Source organism: Oppia nitens, unplaced genomic scaffold, assembly GCF_028296485.1.
Source record: "Oppia nitens isolate AA-2021 unplaced genomic scaffold, nextdenovo-longstitch-racon4-pilon3 scaffold4_pilon_pilon_pilon, whole genome shotgun sequence".
NCBI classification, from domain to species: Eukaryota; Metazoa; Arthropoda; class Arachnida; order Sarcoptiformes; family Oppiidae; genus Oppia; species Oppia nitens.
Window position 1 is genome coordinate 3,988,978 of NW_026533232.1, and position 22,389 is coordinate 4,011,366.

General features: G+C 21.9%; 1 protein-coding gene across 1 annotated transcript in view; it reads right to left on the minus strand.

The window, feature by feature from the left end:
• Window positions 1-22,389, minus strand: part of LOC128960430 (CUGBP Elav-like family member 3-B) — a 53,351-nt gene that overhangs the window by 13,626 nt on the left and 17,336 nt on the right. The gene's annotated exons all lie outside the window — the stretch shown is intronic.

The window sequence follows — 22,389 nt, forward strand, 5'->3', positions numbered from 1 at the left end:
ACTGGAAGCAGTCATTTAAAGGGTATGAGACTATTACTATAGTAACGGAGCAGAGCATCACTACTGTGTCGACTCAATCCATTTGTCGTAAGCTTTATGGCTATAATACAGACTATGCCTTACACTTACCATTGACTATAACATAGTGTGCACTACAGGCATCACTGTATATCTATGCTAACTATACAACCAATATATAAATATATATATATATATATACAATGAATTGGATGCATACATCCTTACATCGACATAAATCCATACCACATATAATGCAATCCATACTCCAAGTGCTCTCTCAATCACAATACAGTATATAATATGAATGTATGACTCATTTGGCATTTCTTTCTTTCTCTCTCTCTCTCTCTCTCTCTCTCTCTCTCTCTCTCTCTCTCACTCACTCAATCACTCACTCACTCACTCACTCACTCTCTGATGTGTATGAGTGAGTGAGTGAGAAGGGGGAGAGAAAGAGAGGATTAAGCATATATTTACATTTATTGATTAAAGTTTTGTTTTAAAAAATTCAAACATTTATGACAAAAAAAACTATATATAGCAACAAGTCTTGAGGCGTTTTATTTTTGATGTTATTGTCAATAACACTAAAATCATTTAATTCAAACTTTGTTTCTATTTAATCAATCGTTTTTAACATTAGTTGGTAAACAGTTACTCAAATACATTATAACTTTTTATGTAATCAATAAACTAATATACAAACAATTCATTTTAATTAATTATATAAAATAAAGACAAGTCTGTCATCAATTAAAGTGCTTTTATTTTTTCAAAACTTTTAATTAACTCTTAGTGTTTAAAGTAGTATTTAAAGTTGTTAAACATATATAATTTTATTTTGTTAATTATATAATACAGTATTATAGATTATTTACAAAATGTACATTTAAATATATATATATAACAAATTAAATTTTGTATAACTTTTGTATTTGATTAGTTTTCTCCTTTTTATATAATTATAAAGTAATAATTGTTATAAATTTTATTATATTTGTAAATTATTTTATTATATTTGATATATAAAATTTAGAATTAGTGTTTATATTATATAATATACTAATTTTTATATTATTTACAATTATAGTCATATAGTAATATTTAATTAATTATAATTAACCTAGAAAATAATTGAAATTATTAACACAGTTTAAAATTATATTTTAAAGTCAAATATAATACTGTATATTGAATGCTAACCTTTTGAATGGTCAGAAATCAGTGAAAAATTTTCACTGAAAATGCTTGACTAGGAGTGACAATATGTGTGGTGAAAGCAAGTGTCAAATAAGGGTTTTACTAATATATAGCTACAGTATGTTATTATTATTTAATTCATAGCAAATTCAACTTTCAATTAGTGATTTTAACAATTTGCATGTAAACTACATTTTTGTGAAAATTAATTTTTTTTTGTATATAATAAACCAATACTTGTTAAGCAATATTAAGTAATATAATAAAATCTTATGATTTTATTATTTTAATTTAGATTTTTAAGAAATTTTATCTATAAAGTAGTTGTCAACACTTTACAAAATATATTATATAATAATCAAAATGATATTTATAGTGATTATTAAATCTTTATATACAATAATTATGAATTATAACAGTAGATATTATATTAATTACATTTTAATGATGCTATTTAAAACTGTAGTAACTTAAAACATATATAGATATATAAAATTTGGATATTATTTCAAAATTAAATTTCAAAATTTTATATTATTAATATTGTCCAAAATTTTAAAAATATACTTTGCAATTATAATTATACTTAAATTATAATCAATATTAGTAGATTTACAATATTTTGTAAAGTTTTGACAACTACTTTGATAAAAACTTTATGTTAAGCATGTTATGTTTATGTATAAATGTAAAACATTTTAAGATTATGTAATATTAAATAAATGTTTAAAATATATTTATAATGCTATGATAACATAAACTTGAATCGACTTAAATAAAAATAATATCTATATTATTCTGTATAAGCATATTACAAATTACATTAAAAATATATTTATATATAAAAAACGGGTCCATATTTACAGTCAATAAAATAAATAAAATAAGAAACCCTTATTAATAAAGTAATAGGATTTCTCTTGTTATATATATATATATTTCCGCGAATTCAACAAAAAACATATTTTATTAAAAACAAACATCATTTCAATCAATAATATAGAATTATTTTTTATAACTCTATGAATTATGATATTATGTTTATGATATTAATAATTCCTATTTATAGTAGGATTTTTTCAATTTAATTAATGTGTTTATGTATGTACTGTATATATGTATGTATATATGTATGTATATATGTATGTATATATGTATGTATATACCTCTAATGCTCTCAAAGGTTTATTATTAATTGATCCCTGCAACGTTAATTATACAAAAAATATTAAAAATAAATAAATAAAACAAATATAACATAACAAAATTTTTAATTAATAAAAAAATGTCTCAGTACAAATAAAACCAAAACAATAGCAGACGCACCACAAACACATAGATTACAGTTAATATATACATACAAAAATACATAATGTTTTGTATAAACTCCGCCACTAAGCATTATACCTAATAATATTCCGCGAATATACATAAACTACTGTGTTATAGGGTATCATTGTGTGACGGCAATTATTGTTTTGGTTTTGCTTATATTGAGATAGTTTTAAATATAATTTGACAAAAAATAATTTTGATATTACTGTAATAGTTTATTTGTAAATGAGTAAAATATATTATTAACATTAGTATAAAATACGTAATAAAGTTTAATTCAAAAATCTATCATGATAGCAAAATTGATCATCACAGGTATATACAGTATATAAAGTAGAATATATACTAAACATTTATACTGTATGAATAATTTATATGTAATATTATACAATTTTAAATACGTTAAATGTTTCTAATTATGCAATTATATAGTATAAAAATTTAATTGACATAGTTTATATCTAATAATAAAAATGATTTTAATAAATTATTAGTAATTTACTATAAAAATATATTAATAATGTATAAATATAAAAATTATACAATTCTTTAGGTAATATTTAATTTTATAACATAAATAAAAATATATTATTCATTTAATACATCGATATTAAAGTTAATTTTTTGCAAAAAAAAATTGTTAGAATTATTATCAATTATATTTATATTTTAAAAACATTTTTATGAATTGAAATATAAAATATCAATGAATTAGTAAAAGTATTGTCTTTAGTAATGGTAATGGAAGTGATGATCAAATAAAAGAAATGTTTTCATTGATCAAAGCAACAGGCAATCCATTTGACTTCAATTCACACTATTGTTATCATAGAGTAGGCATTTACTCCAATTCAATGCATTTTTTGGTATTTTATTCAAATAAATCACTATTTAATAAAAGTATATATTTGATAAATGATATTTATATTGCTGTTTTCACAATTTAACATTGATTAAAATATCACTATTTTTATTTATATATATATTTTCAAAAATATACTAATGTATATCAAAATGTATATTTTATGCACGGTTTGTTAATTTGTACAAAAAATTTTTAAAAAATAAATTGCTTCCAAAGTATTAATATAATAAAAATAATTTGCTTTCAAAACTAATTGTTTGTCCCGAAGATATTTGAGCTGTAATTTTCAGTAATATTATTGATTGGATTTTTGCTTTAGAAAGCTATAACATAATACTGTATCTGTATATACGGTATATACAAATAAATGTTGTTTTTCATTCTCTTTATGGTCAGACATAAACTATATATATATATACTGTATATATATATATGAAATAGTGGTCACAAGTTTGTGACAAAAATCAAACAAAATATTGAAAAGAATGTTAAATAATATATTAAAGAGTTTGTGAATAACTCATGAAATGAGTCCTAATTATTAACTATAAGAAAGAGTTATTTGCTATTATTTAAGATAAATGATAGCTATATATGTGTGAGCAATGATATAAAGTATAAAACTCATAATAATATGAATTATATTTGATTAATAGGTCTGTCTTCACACTTATTATGAATACTAGTTTAAGATACTATTAAGTATATTAAACAAGTAAGAAATTTACAGCATATAATATATTGATTTTAATATGACTTATAGTTTTGTATTTAATGTTTTTATTAAAATAATTATTTTTTGATAAGTTATTTAGTAAATAATATAACTTATTAATATATAATAATTAAGCATCATTTCTATTATTGATTTTTAAATTATAATTTAATAAATATAATATATTATTATAACATAAATTACTCATAAAGTATGTGAAGCAAATATAAAGCAATAATTGCAAAACGTCTTTTAAAAAATGTATAAATATAATTCATAGCATGAATTTAAGTACATTACATACATATATATTGTAGTTAATTGTATAAAATATATTAATTGAAAATACCTGTTTACAAGAATTTGTGTTAATTTAAGGAAAAAGACTATGAATTATTTGAAGTAAAGTATTGAAAATTGAAGGCAACTGTAGGCAAGTGTAGGCAAGTGTAGGCAACTGTAGGCAACTGTAGGCAACTGTAGGACATATACAGAGAGAGTGGTCTTTCATAGTATTTCTAGTCTTTCTTTTTTAATTAAATTCCAGTTGGACTCCAGTCAAGTGAAATCAATTTCTTTGTGACTCTCATTCAATGGACACACAAGACGTGCAAAAATGTTAAGAAGTGGAGGAATTGAGGCAAAAGAAACTCAACACTAGTTTATTAATAGATATTTCATTCAATTGATACCATTTTATATATAAAAACTGTTTCTATAGATTTTAGTTTCCAATTATTTATTGTTTATACAATATAAAGCATTGTATTGTATTGTATTTTTATTATACTGTAAATGTTTATATTTAATAACTTGACGTATTATTTATAATCAAATATTTAATCATAATATTAAAATATTTGTTATTTTAATCATGATTTTTATAGTGAACAGTATTTCTAAACTATTAAGTTTAGTGTTCAAACATTATTTGATTGTTTGCTATGAATTATTTGTAATGCAATAAAAGTTTTAAAAATCTGAAATTTATATTTATTTATGTATTATATTTAACTTAAATTTATGTTATAAATCTGGTAACCAATATATACAGTAATCTCAATTTAAATGTTGTAACTTCAGTCTAAAACTGATATTGATTTTTATTCAAGAAAACATAACGTGTTTTAATTAAATAATTTTATATAATAATGAATAAATCTATTATTTTATTAATTATTATATACCGTATATGCATTATACAGTGTATATTAGGGCTGTTAGATTCCGGCAAAATATATAAATGAACATTGATTTATTATATACAGTATTAAAAAATATCATGCATACAAAATTTTATATATAAAAAAAATAATATAATACATTGTTTATTATTATAATTATAAAAAATAACACAACAATGTTGCTGAATTTCAATGAAATATTTATAATTATCCACTGTTTAGTTATATATATATTTTAATCATTTTTTAAATAACACAATTTAATTATAAATTAATTGTAATTATTAATTTAATTATAAATTAATTGTAATTATTAATTTATTTATTGTTATTTATGATTTACTAAAGTAAATAAAAACATATAATATTGAAAATATGAATACATATACATAAATACTTTAAAATAACTAAATAACAAATTTAAAGTTAAATCATATAACTGTTTGATGTGTTTTTAAAATGTTTAACAAAAACAATATATTAAATGTGCTATTTTTGTGATAAACAATTCAAGCAATTATGTAGATATTTAGTATACAATATATGTAGACAACAGTAACTAAAAATTATAAATAATAAATTAATAATTACAATTAGTTTACAATTAATTTATAATTAAATTGTTATTTAAAGTGATTAAAATAAATAAATAATTAAACAGTGGATAATTATATATACTTCGTTGAAATTCAACAACATTGTTGTGTTAATTTTTTTTATAATTATAATAATAAATAATATAATATATTATTTTTTGTATATATAAAATTTCGTATGCATAATATTTTTTAATACTGTATATAATAAATCAATGTTCATTTATATATTTTGCCGGAATCTAACAGCCCTAGTGTATATTATACATGCTATATATTTTGTGCATAAATAATTATTATAGCAGTATTAAAAATTACAACATATTCAATGAATAAATTTTTAAATAACTAAGATTTATTTATATAACATTATATTCATACTGTATATGGTATTGTTTTATTATATTTTGTCTGTTTATATACTTAAACTTATTATACAGTATATTTAAATAAACTAATTACTATTCAATTTAATAAATTATTACATTAATATTTTATTTAAACATGTTATTTTTATAGTTTATAATAACTACTTAATACTTAAAATTAAGTTATTTTAGTATTTTTTTTTTATAAAAAGTTTTCTATTGTATTTATACTAACATAAGTACTGACAAACAAATTTTAAATAATAGAAATTTAACAATAAATTATTTTTATCTTAAAAATTTTATTTGATTATTATTTGATTTTTGTTTTGTATAGTAAATTACTATAAAATTATCACTAAATACCAATAAATAAGAAAAGAGATGCACACAAGTAATCCGTTAAAAGACATAAATTTCCGATTACTTTCTTAAGCACATACAGTACTGTACATACAGTTCATAATCCCTGCGCTCAAGTAATTGACAGCCAATGACGAAAACTATGAATAATTGGGTCATCAGTTTTGAAGTGATGAACAACTTATAAATAGCCATCACTTTTATCAAACAATCGACACTATTATAATTTTTTACATTTCTTTTATATTTTTGATAAGTTTTCAATAGGTTTTTAAATTGTAAAAGACAGTTGTTTTTACATTTAAATGTTTGTACAATTATTTTAGATTTAGATAAACTAAACGAAAAAATGGCAGATTTCTGCTTTTAATTTTTATTGATTATATTTTTCAATGTATCTTAAATTGAATTCAACAAAAAATTGAAATTTATAACAAACTGTCAAATGATTTAACATTATATCAATGATTCAAAATATAAGTGAATCTACTGTACTATATTTAACATCAATTGGATATTACTATAGTGTACGGTATATATTGTATAATATTATTGTGGTTAATACAGTGTATTTGATCTGATGATTAATGCATCATGTTCAATTTTTGTTGTTTATTATTATTATGCACTATATCTCAACATTTACTATATATTAGAATAAACTTATAATAACATAAAATCAGAATATATTTGTTAAATACAATAATTATATAATATATGAGTCAACATGTATTGAGTTGTTGAACTATACAGTATTGTATAGTAGTATAGAAAATATATTAATATATAGCTTATAAGTAAGTGAATGAAAGACATCTCTTTGTTGGTCTTTTTAAAACGTGTTTTGAAAGATAAACGACTGTCCGTTCAGTCATTTACTTTGTTTGGGATTTATATCTATTGTTTTCACAAAAAATCGATATTCTTATTGAAAGACAAATTTTTCTTGTTTTCAAATGTTTTACATTATTTACAAAATTTTTGAGTATTATATTTATTATTTATCTTTTATTATCTCTAAATAAAGTTAACTTTATATAATTAGTTTGTAATTTTTAAAATCTAAACTATATCTTATGTGTTTCAAATAAAACACAAATTTAAATACAATAACTCTAATCCATATTTAAAAATACTATTATATTATATATTTAGTTAATAAAAATTTCAAATAAAATTTAAATAAAACTAGAAATGTTATGATAAAAATAATTATAAATATAAAATTCATATTAAAATCATAATAATAACAAAAATAATTCAATAAACAATATAACAATAAATTCTATAAAAAGTGATTTTCAAAAAATAAATAAAAGAATGTTTGTTATCACAAAAAATTAATGAATTATTTATAATAATATTTAGAAATAATTTAAATAACGAATAAATGGTTGTTTTTTAATATAAATGTTATTTTTATGTCTCACTTTAAATATTGAGTTTATGGATATTAACAGAAATATATTTTACAATTTGTCTGACAAAATGTAAATTGTTTTGATTTTACGACACAAACTATTTTAACGGTTTATACGGGCATTCAATATGACTTCTAAAGTATACTCAAAGGAGAGACACTAAAGAATTGACATTTTTAGAGACATTTTAGTGTTGAATCTTATATAAGATATTTCGCTGCCATTCAGTAAATATAGTTTTTTGCAAACAATAAATATATATATATATATATATACCGTATATATAATATTTGCGACAGAATTGAAAAATCAATTTTTAGAAAATGTCAACATTTTACAAAATTTTATTATTTTATTAATGAAAATTTTATGTTTTAAAATAATTTATGTAAATTATTTTTTAAATTAAAATTTTGTATATTTGTAAAAATAAAAAATATTTTCTATCCTTAATTAAAACATAATTTTAAAAAATAAATAATTTTATTTTATTGATTTATTAATCAGTGTTTTTAACATGTGTAGTACTGTAAATACATTACAATTATATCTCATTACTTTGTAAAAATTATTTTAAATTCATTAAAGTAATAAACCAAATAAAGTAAAAATTAAAGTATTCAGTCATTTAATGATATTTTCAAACTTCATTTTTTTACAAATTTTCTTTTATAAAATAAATGTGAAATATTGTTCTTAACATTAATTTTATTTCATGATATGTGCAAACCTTTTATAAATAAAAAACATTTATCAAATATATTGTATTAATGCTATAAAATAAAACAAAAAAATCACATGTAATGTATAAATTGATAAAAAACAAAAATGTATACAATTTTATATAATTATTTTGAAAATGTTTGTATTATTAAGTTAATCAGTTTTAAAAGTTCAATTGAATTTTATTTTGATATTTTTTCTTTCAAATGGTCTTCAATTAAGCTATAATTGAAAAAAATATTTTTTAAAAGCAGTGTTTATTTTAGACAACATTTTAATGCTCTTAATTGTGTTTACTATTTGTGAAAACATTATAAAAAAATTGTCGCAACTATTTTTTATAAATATTACTTAACAATAATATATATTATTGGAACAAATCTAGATTATAGACAGCCAGTAGAAAAATTATTTTATTCAAACCCCTTCCCACCCACTCAATCCCTTCCCATATTATTGATTAAAAATTTTATAATAGTATATAAAATGATAATTAAATTTTATAAATTTTTATTTGACTTCAACTTTGCTATAACTATTTGTTTGAAAACAATCACTTATTTAATCTAATCAAATATTAAGCAAAAATCAATTAAATGTTAGATTTGACTAATAATAATAATAATTATATTTTTGAAACAATTAATAGTAACAACAAATGACAAAATGTATTGAATGGCAACAATCAGAGCGTATCAGATGTGCGCTTCATTGCTGTGTTTATTATGCATTTCAATATATAAAAATTAATGTAATTTCACTTAAATAAGCACTAAATAAAATTTAATTTAAAATGTATTTAATTATATTTTATAATTTTGTTAAAATAATATTTATGACATAGGTAATACAGAAAAATAAAATAATAAATATTTATATATTTCATAATTTTGTATTTTTAATAAATTATTTGTAATTCTCTATTAAAAAGTATTAAAATATATAAATTATTTGATATTTATAAAATTTTTAAACTAAATTAATGATTTTATAAATCAATGATTTTAATTCTTTTTAAAGTTTATAACTTATATAATCAATTTTATGAAAAATAAGAAATAAGATATTTTATAATAACAAGCTATGAGTAAAAAAATTATTATCATACTGTATAATGAGTTATTAAAATTAAGTTTAAATGTGAATTTTATAAAGTTAAGTACAGAGTGTATAATATTGATTGATATATTAATAACTAAGTTCTAAATTATAATGCAGTATAAAAAATAAACTAAAAATGTTTGTCTATAATATAGACTCTATATGAATATAAAATGACAGTATTTCTAATTAATGTATAGCTTTTAAAAAGGATTATAAATTTTTGTTTAAATGTTTTTTTTTTAATTTTATATAAACTTAATAATATATATTTTAATTAAAATTGATCATCTTTTTGATAAATGAATGTTTTAATAATAAATTTTATTTAAAAGTTTATTAAATGTAATTTTTATAAAAACTTTTAATTTTTTGTAGATTGCTGTTCATTAATACTAATCATTCATTAATAACATAAACATTTATTGTAATTTTTTAATTAAATATAAATTTTGTTAACTAAAATAAAAATAATAAATAACATTTTATATTTTTATCGTATAATATGTTTATATCACTTTTAATTTCTTAATTTTTATCTAAAAGTTTGAAGATTGAATTTTATAAATATTAGTATCTTTTTTTGTAGTTGTAATTTAAGAAATTGTTAAAAATGATTGACAATTTATTAAATAGATTTATGATATTAAATTATATTGTATTCATAAAATTACAAAAATAATTTTAAACCTTTATTTATTTGTTGTTTTAAAATGAACTAAAAAGTATTTAGATATTTTTTGTAGAATACAATATTAATTGATAACTTAATTTATTTAATAAATGAATTTCTAATGAATTTTAATGTTATTTTCGTGTTTCAATAATTTATATTTAAAAATAAAATAATACATATAAAATAATTTAAGTGCTCAAGAAATATATAAATAGATTTAACATATATACCGGTATTACTTAAACAAATAAATTGTATCACAATTTTTATAGAAATGGGTAAAGAAAAATGTATAATAAATTTTCTTTAAAACAATTTATTATAAATTATTATCTATTAGTATAATTTATAGGAACAAATGTAATGCATAAATATTGCTTTATTATTAAAATTTATAGACATTTTATATTTAATATATATTAATTTTATGCATTAATATAATTTTAAGATTTTAAAAATAATATAAATATAATTTAATTTTAAAAACTTTATTTTGAATCAATTTTTTTTGCTTTTAATATTTAATTTAATGATTATTTTTTACTTGAGTTAATTAACTTCTATTGTTTGATTTATCAATTGTACAATAAAATATAAATTTCCAGTAATTATGTAATTATTTAATTGTTAATTTTAAAAATTAATGTTTGTATTGTTTGCCTCATTGACAGAGTGTTTTTATTTTAAATAATCGTCTGAATTGTGTTTTATATTTTTTTTATAAAATGGTATTATTTTTCTATGGGAATCACACGATAAAAATGAATATATATATAATTTCCCAAAGATTTTGTTGTATATAACTCTTAACTCATGTAATTACGTGTATTTTGACATTAATTATTATTAAATATTAATTTAAATCTGTTTAGCAACAAAAAGTGGTCACTATTGTGATTACTTTATATCAATAATATTGTATTACATTTGCTTTTTATACTACAACTCATTATTAAATCAAATTCAATATTAATTGAAACTATTTGATAATATCATAATTCAGTATTTATAAGAATATTGTGTATTATTGATTGTTAAGCTACAGTATATATCTATATTAAATTAACAGTCTTACAAGTAAAGTAATTTAATATTTATCATTATCAATGATTATTAAGAAATTATAAACAATTATTTATTAAGAATCAATACATTTATTATATTTTTTTTCTAGTTATCGATAATAAATTAATTTAAGAATATATTTATTTGTAAGCAAATAATAATTTCAAAAGATATTTCCCGAGAATTTCTTATAAAAATTACGCGAAATGTGTATCAAATGTTGAGTCGAGCATCAAGTGCTTAGTTTGCAATACTCCACAAGTGATGATCTCAAAGGCAAACAGTGTCTGCATTTGCGCCCAACTGTTCATCGATTCATAGCAAACACAATGACAGAGATATGGCTTTTGACTCATTTATCTCTCTGTCAGTCTCTCTCTCTCTCTCTCTTTCTCTTTCTCTCTCTCTCTCTTTCTCTCTCTCTCTCTCTCTCTCTCTTTCTCTCTCTTTCTCTCTCTCTCTCTCTCTCTCTTTCTCTCTTTCTTTCTCTCTCTCTCTCTCTTTCTCTCTCTCTCTCTCTCTCTCTCCATCTTTCTTTTCTTTTTTGCTGTGAATTGTATTTATTGTTATATTAAGAAAAGGGTGTTTAGTATGAGTTGTAAGAAATGGATGTTATATTTGATAATCACGTGATGTTAAAACCAGAAGGAATCTGAATACCTATAGTTGTTATCACTATTTTATTCATATAAATATGTGATGTCTTTAGACATCAGTTATTTTATGACAAAAATTTCTTTTAATTCCCAAACATAACACTCATTTAATTCAGTGAATTAACAGTTTATGTACAAAATGTCATCTTTGGTCTCACAGTATTTTAATCAGTTTATGTCGTATACAATAAGCAATCTATTAAGTAATGAATACAAATAATTTTTATTTGGATAAAAAAAATTAATTGTTAAAATATTATTTAAAGTTACATTACACAATTTTAATGCAAAATATTATCTTGCACAATGTTTAATAAATTTATTTATTTACTAGGAATTTTAAGTTTTAAAATAACAAATATATAGCAAATAAATTTTAATTTTAAGTAATTGAATGCAAAAATATAAAATAAGACAATATTAGCAAAAACATATAATTAATATTTGGTGTATTTGGTAAATTAAATATTCAATTTTTTTAATTATATAATTATATTTTTTCAAAATTTTTACAAATTTTCCATTTTTTGTTTAAGAAAGTTAAAAAACATAGTATATTTTTGCAAGATACTTTAATTTGCATTTTATTACAATTTTTTATATTATATTGTTATTAAAATTGTTTGATTGTTATTCAACTTTTTACTGAATATATAATTACTACAGATTGAGAAAAATAATATTATTTATAGAAATGTGTTTCACTATTTTAAATGCATTGTATGTAAATTAACATTAGTAACTAATAATGTATATTATATTTTATTACTACACTTTATACAATTATATAAACTACAGTTATTACTAGACTAAATAAAGACTTAAATAAAAAATGACATTGAGTAAAAATTTTAATGATAAATTAATTAAACACTAATATATAATATAATTATATAGTATATGTATGATTGTAACTTAAAATTATATATTTGTTTGATATTCTAGTTAACAAAATATTTTATTTGATAATAGATTTATCATATATAATTTAAAATAAACTTTATAGTTAAATTATAATCAAATAATTTGTATTAAAACATATACAATACTATACTTTATATTGTTTTCAATATTATTCTAATTATTTAAAACATATTGTTTGATTTACTTTAAAACTATTTGGATATGACTTGAAAAAAATGAATAAAACTGTAATTAAATTAATATCAATTAACAACAAAGCGTAAGATTGTGTGCATTACTTATTTAATTCACTAATTTATAAATATTATATCTATTTATAAGACAAAAATGTGAGATAAGACTACTAATTAAATCAATTATTCATTATTAGAAAAGTGTTTGCAATTTATTATAAGATTTATTTGTCTTAAGCATTGATAATAATTTTTATGTTTCTGACAAAAAACTGATTGTCTTTTATGTTGTGTTAGACAGTCTTAGATTAGATATAAGAAATAGAGTTTATTTCTCAAGCAATAAAAAAATATAAGAAAAATGTAAGATTTGTGTTAGAAATACACAAATTGTAGGCACAAAACATTCAATGTCTGAGTTGTCTTAATTGAATTAAAAGTACGCTTTTGTTGGATGATTTCAAATCAAATTTAACAGAAAACCTCAATTGTATCACTCGCTTAATATCACATTCAATATAAATTAACACTTTAAATGTCACAATTAATTTATAATTTACAAACGTCTTAATATGTTTCAATTATTAAATAAATTTCCTTTAATTTAACCACTAATACAACTTTAGTATTGTTTTCAAGCAAAGGTAACTTATATAACAAACTAAATAATATATTCTATTAATTAATTTAATTAGTAGACTTATTGATTATTAATAATACAATATTCAAATACATTATCAATCAATGTAAATTTATTAATAATTTATTTTAAGTATAAATATCTTATATTTGATAATAATTTATATATTTAGAAATGTTTCACTTAAACAAATTAATAATTTTAGTATCACACAATGTTTTTACATTAAATAGTGTAATGAGTAGATTTTATCATTACTGTTATAACTATAATATATCCTATTTCTATACCGTTTCAATATTATTTTAATAGCATTGCCATTTATATCTGGAAAGTGTTGATTATTTAGATGTTTCATGAGAATTTTTGGGGTGAGTTACTCGCTTCACTTTCCATGCAATGATTTCACGTAAACCACTGGAATGGCCGCCACTATTGGCACAGTACTCCTGTAGTGGCTTAGGTTGTCTTAATTGTACATTGGGCACAATATTAGCTTTTACTACACAATTATTAATACAATCTATGTCTGATTGATCGTAAATTAAGACATTACTACTTTGCGGACCAATTATATAAAAGGTATTATCTCTGGTCCTGAGATTATTTAATTCAATTTGACCTTGACTATCAAACGAAACACTATTCAATGTTAAGACAGACTCATTGTTTTGAGAGTTAAGACTCGAAGTCTGTACCACTCGGGTCTGGTCAGAAGCTCTGAGACCAGTAAAAACTATTTTACTAGTTTGGTCACTCACTACACGTGACACAACTATAGTATACTGAAGACAGGACGATACAGTGTTATCAGCATCCATACAATGGCTGGCTAGCCGCAACACTTGCGCTAAAACAAACAAAAACCGACATTACTCAATGACAACAAATGTCTTGTCGCAATTATAAACTGGTAACTAAAACATAACGATTGACTAACTGGTCGGGCCCTACCAATAATTGCCAACGAGAGAAGCCTCAAAGCCTCCCTCTAACCAAAACATGCAACTCAATACCCAATCTACTAGTAAGACTGAGTCTAAGGGTCAGTACCATCACTCGGTACTACCGTCGGTAAAACCGGCGTATAGTCTATTCAAATACCCACTATAGGATAAGTAATGCTATACCCGTTGACCAACCCTGTGGCCAAACTATAAATCAGAGTCCTCTGACTCTGATGACATAACCATGGGATCGTCACAAGCAATCTCTGGGGGAATCTAACCCATCTATGTCTCTCCAGCCGTGCCTACCCGGCACTAAATAAAGGCGTTTAAACACTAGTTAAACCCTACCCGACACTCGTCGGTGAAATGTGATATCACCCGAAACCTGTGTTACGGTGACTATCACTGGACTACTAATCTGTACTGTATAACATTACAACAGACCACAAAATTACATTCAACTAACATACATAGACAAGGACTATATTAGACAAAATTGTATGTGTGGTGGCGTCAATGATAAGGCGCTCATTAACTACAGCAAGCGGTGTCGCGTACACAACCGCCGCCGCATCGGTCAACGAATGCATCGCCGGAGAGTCACCGATCACATAAATTAACATAAATCTATAGAAACACATCATACACTCAAGTACGATAGACAATACATGACCGACAGATTGCCGACAGTATTACATAATTATCGTAACATTTCTATTATCTCACATACGGTATTCAGTTAAATCTGGTCAGACATAACTATGTCGTCTCTGGGGTCAATTGACATCACCGATAGGTTTTTGGCCGTGATATTGTAAGAACAGTGCATATGTAACAACAATAAACTATTAGGTGTCCAAATATTTATTTATACCGGGTCAGTCAATCCCGAAGGTGACTATAGACTCATAAAGTTAAGGCAAACCTTAACTATACTCTCGGATCACTATTGAGGAGCGTATGTTAACGGTCTTAAACTCAGTGTCCGTTATCGGCTATTAACACACAATCACGCGATCGGGAGACCGGAACCCTCTTGGGACCACTGGCCTGCCTAGTCAGTCAGTATCGAATAGTAACTATGCATTTCCCAACTAGGTTAGCGAAAGCACATATGTACTCGAGAAATCCACTGCTATGCATTCACACACACATTCACTCAAACAGCCGATAATTACAACAATCAACCAAACTAGTGCTATTGTCACGAAGACAGCAACCATTGGATCACCTAGTAAATTGTATTTTAAGGTCAGACTATTAGTGTTAAATAACACTGAGAACCGACAAAACTACAACTGTTTCACTAAAACGTAGGACTATTGCCGAAAAATCGGGCAGAGCCTTCGGCCGCCTGAAACACTTTCCGGGATGTCGGGGACTTCCATATGACACATATAGTAGTCTACACCAACAATAACTAAGTATAGGTCAAAGGAGGTAAGGGAGGAGGACAGCGTAGCCGTACAGATCTCTCGACACGACAGATCCGTTAGCACACTATCAACGGTAAAGGAATGACGGCATGACCGTACGAATCCCCCGACACGGCGGATCCGACGGTCTACCATCATAAGGTAGGTTAGGGTAGGTATGGTAAGGTTACATAACTGGACCGGAACCCCCGACACGGCGGCTCCGTCCATTAGCTATTTACGCGGGAAGGCTTGACAACATAACCGACCAGATCCCCCGACACGGCGGACCCGACGGCCAGTCATCTTACCTTAAGACTGTAGACAAGAAGGGACCTTTTCGATACTGGAGCTCCCGACGCGGGAACCCACGGATTTAGGTCGCTTAGAAAAAAGTAGGAGACAATAAATGGTAAAAACTTACATTAAATCCAAAAGGTTTTTATTTAAAAGACATCAAAGTGGTATACATCCAAGTATACGGACCATCAATGAGAAGGGGGTCGAACCAGAAGGGGAGAGAACTGATCTGCTAACGGCTCTTAGCAGTACTAGTCTATGCCAATGACTACCAGTATCTCAATGATAAAATCATTGAGAATACTTGGGGTTTTATAGTCTCGGTCGCATCAATATAAATTTTCAAGGGTGTATGGGAATATTTTAGTGATGCGTTGGTGCCAGAAATCACTACAATATTATACTATTTATACTATGTTATGTAATGATTGATGTCTAAAATTGGTAATTCTGGCACTGAGTAGGGAAAATTTTATATAGATTTATTCTACAGTTAGGGAGAGGAGTTTGGATTTTTGGCACCGAACATTTGTGTATTGTAGTATATTTATGTATTAATTTAATGTTACTAAAAAAATTCTTTTGTAAGTATTATATATATATATATATATATATAAGGATATTATTATATAATAGATTTTATATTGACAATAGTTTTGTCTATTATAGTAAATATTGCACTTTTTAATTTATTATTTTTTAAATTGATCATGACAGCAACTATTAAATTAAAATTGTATCATAAGATTAATTAGAATAAAATGATAATTTTAAAAATACAATAATTTTTATGTTTTGGTGCCCATAAAATGTATGTACAATAAAATTTTCACAAACATTATAGATAATAAATATAATATTAAATAGTTATATATTATTATAATATAATACAGTATATATGTATATTATTTAAATATCTTATTAAATTTGTAATATACTATAAAAATTAATTCTATTTTTAATCTCTACAGTAAATACATTGATATTATATTTAAGATTATATATTATTGATTTTTATATCAAATAATCATTATAAAAATAAATAAATTAGTTGTATATATATATTGAATATTATAAATTTGATTAGAATTTAGTTTACTATTATTCATATAATAAACAGATTTTCAGGATTTAAAAGAAATTTTAAGAATGAATAGAATTTTTGAAAAAATTTTAGTAAGAATTTGAGTTACAACATATTTAATCAAAAAAAGCACAAACTGTTGGATCAGATAATTGGATGTATTTTTGTAAAAATTCAATAAAAATTTAATCAAATAAAAAATTCATATAAATAACTCAATTTATTGTTAAAAATTGTTTACTTGAATAAAAACTAAATAAATATTGGTTGCATAAGCTGTCAAATGTAAAAGAAAATATATATACTTTATTTCTTTATGATCTTATAATTTTATTTAGATTTACAGAAATAATACAAAATATAATAAAATAAGTATTAATTACTTAAAAATATTTTATATAAAACTTTAATTTTTACTTCAAATTGTTTAAAAATTTGTCTCAAATATTAGAAAACAATATAATTATAATTTATCTATAATGAAATGTTTGTCAAAAAAAAAACAATTTTTATTCATATATTTTTTTAATTATAAATTCAACATATTTATTTACAAATATTCAAAATAAAAATTATCAATAAGAATACAGTATAACTATTACTTTTTAAATAAAATTAATATTTTTATTAAAATTATTTGTTAGTTAATTTTTTAATTAAAATAAACATAGAAATTATTAAATTTATTAATTATAAATATAAATTATTTCTCTATTATTATTTAATATAATATCAAAAACATAAATAAAGTTTTGAGAAAATGAAATTAAGTGACACTTATTTATAAATAATATAATATATTTAAACGAACGTAAAGTTTTAACAAAAATAAAAATATTGTAAGATTTAATTAGAGATGGGCAAATAGAAAGTTTTTAATAAATTTCCCTAAGAAAGTTTCTAGAAAATCCTCATATCAATTAATGACATAATACTATAACTATAATATTATACTATACTAAAAATGGGATACCTATATATAAAAATAAAATAATTATTTAATAATAATCAGTTTTGTAGAATTTTATTCATCATTTTATAATATAATATGTGTTTACATAGTTTAATATATATATATTTAACTGGTTTTTATTTTATAAGTTAATATTAATTAAAACATACTAAAAAACAGTAAAAACATGTTAACTATAATTCTATAATTATTATTAAATTTACATTTCGCAATAGTTTATTTTATTATAATACAGTGCGCGACACATTGTAGACCCTTTTTATCCAAAGCTTAATAATAATAATATTTAATTATTAATTGTAAAAACAATGTATTATATATAATGTTATTGTTATTATGTATAACAAATATGAAGAAAACAAAATTAACATTAGGATCCCATAGTTATAAAATTCTTTTAGAAACTTTCTAGAAATTTCTCTATTATTCTTTAAATTTTTCGTTTTTGCCAACACTAGATTTAATGATTTGAATTTATGGTTTGAAGACAATAACATATAAGGATTCACTTTGAATGCCCACAGCTTTCATAATAAAAATCTATTTTTTATTTTCATCTCTCATTTGTTCACTTCATTCAACTGCTAAACATTTTTAACAAAATTGTGATCATTTTTGTTGCATTGAATACTTTTTTATATATTATATTTTTTTTGCTTCAATAACATAGTTATACAGTAATAAATATATATGTATTGTAGTTAATATAATGTATGTTATAGTTATGAAAAAAGTTGTGTCTCATTAAAACTTTTTGTAAGAAAAAGCAATGAATTGACATAAAATATGATTTTAATCATACAGTATATTTGCAATCAATCTATTGTTAAATTTTTACTTATTGTATAATTTCTATTTTGTTTATTTTAAAAAATATATTATTATAAAAAGTAATAATTAATAAGTTAGCAATTACTTTAATTAATTAATTAAAAGAGTTATTTTATTGAAGTTTTTTTTAATTGCTATTTGATATTTAAATAATTATTTTGTAAACTTTCATATAAAATAAGAAAAAGATTAATATAATAAAAATTTGTAATTTATTTGATTATCTTAATTTAGTGTAGTTATAAACAATACATTGTAAACATACAGTAATAACGGTTATAACTGTATGATTGAAAGTTAAGATATACGCAAAACCAATGGACAGTATCACGAAATTGTCATTTATTGACTTAATTTATATTTCTTTATTAATTGTATTTGTTTTATATTTATTTGTTGTGTAAGATAAAAATAAAGTACTGTATATGAATTTTGATAACAAAACTTAAGAAAATATTATTAGATAATGTATTTATTGCTGCTATTAATTGTCACATATAACTTATTGATTTACTTAAAATATAAACAAATATACAGTATATTTATATATTGCGATATCAAATAACAAATAAAAAATTAGCGATTTTTGAACAAACTTATGAAAAGAAGGTTTGAGTTCTATATATAAAGCTTTATATTAATATCTACTTTAATACTCTTATATAAAATATGATGACTTAGATCTGATTACTTAAAAATGAATTCATGTGTAAAAATATTTAATAGTTTTGATAAATATCATATGATTATCAAACATCATATTTAGTCTGTAAGGCATTTCATTGCATAATAAACATTGTAGTGTAAAGTTGGATATATACCATTAGTGTTGGCAAAAAAGAGAAATTTATAAAATAATAGAGAAATTTCTAGAAAGTTTCTAAAAGAAATTTCTATTTATGGGATCCCCATGGTTAATTTTGTTTTCTCGATATTTGTTATCTTTAACATTGTTTTTATAAGTAATATTTAAATATTATTATTAGTATTTTAATTATTAATTAAAGTAAAAAATTTATTTATTTAATTATATTAAACTATGATATAATAAAATGGTGAATAAAATTTTACAAAACTGATTATTATTAAATAATTATAATTATTTATATAGGTATCCCATTTGTATAATATAGTATTATACAGTAATCTACATTATATAGTATAATATTATATGTATAGTATTATATGTCTCATTAATATATTTGGCTGATCTACATTATACTATATAAATCCGTATAAGCAGTATTGTTAGTATAACTCATATTGTATAAGGGACCAATTATACGGTTCATTAATAGATTATGTTGCTAAATTATAGTCTATTAGTAATTAGTATTAAACAGTCTAATAAATTAATAGTAAATTCACTTAAATATTAGGTTTAGTTAGTTTGGGTTAGGTTAAGTGGATAGTTTTACAATATCTATAGATATGGGGATCCCATAGTATAACAAAAAAGTTAAATTTCTATAGAAATTTATTCCTGAGAAACTTTCTAGAAACTTTCTCAGGGAAATTTATTAGAAACTTTCTATTTGCCCATCTCTATATACCATACAGAATAAAAAAATAAAATAAGATAATAATAATAATTTACTGTATGTTATTAATTATGTTATAAAATTTTAAAAATTAAATAAATTTTAATTAAATTTACAAATAAGTTATTAAAATAACATTTTCTGTAATTGTTTATACAGTATATGAAATATATATTTATTATATATCATAGTATAAATCAAAAGTATTTATTTATATACAAAAATTTTAGAAACTAAGTAAAACTCAAAATAAAATTCATCCGAAGAAATATTTCATTGCTTTTTATATAATTATGAATGCAATGAATGGCACAAAACATGTATTATTATAGTAAACATTAAATTCTTTGCTAAAATTATATAAAAGATGATGTTATATACAAATACAGTATATATAAAATACAGTATATAATGTAGTATATGTCAGATAGTGGGGTTGGTATCCGACAATAGTTATAGATATTATTATTAAATAATTGCAGTCGATTTAATTGAGTTAAAAATAATAACTTTATTTGTTGAATATTTAAAATGAAAAATACATTGAATGATAAAATAGTTTGAGTATAACTTTCAATACTCATGAGAGACAATCACATACAGTATGGTGTGATTCAAGGCTTATATATACCATTTTATGATATGCTTTGTACAGTATATCTATAGTGACCACTGTCCATATGTACCCTGAGGTCATCACTGACCCTGGATATCTGGGCATCAGTGGGCACCTGGTGTCGGTGTGTTTGTAGGTATGTTTTTAGTTAGTTTTTATTGRTATACAATAGTTTATTTTAAGTGTATATTGAATATTGTTTGTATGATATGTGTGGGAAAATATAAATATACAGTATTTGTTAAAAATATTTGTTAATTAAAATAAGAAAAATGTTTGATTAAATGCAGTTTTATTGATCACCACTACATCCCCGTTCTTTATGATGACTGTCGGGACTAAATGGTCTAAGTTTAGAGATATGGTATGTATCAGATGTCGTACCCTTTTTGTCAATTTCAATAATGTATGATATGTTTGACAATCGTTTTACCACTTTGAACGGTCCATGCATTATAGGGTCTAATTTTTTCCTAGAAATGTTATTTTTATAATCCACTAAAACATAATCGTTTTCATTCAATACAATAGGATTATGACTTTTATCATAATATGATTTATTAATTGCATGACATTTATTTGAGTTTTCAAAAGCTATATCTCTAGCCTTATCTATGCTAATATCCGACCCATACATGTACTGTTGAAATGGT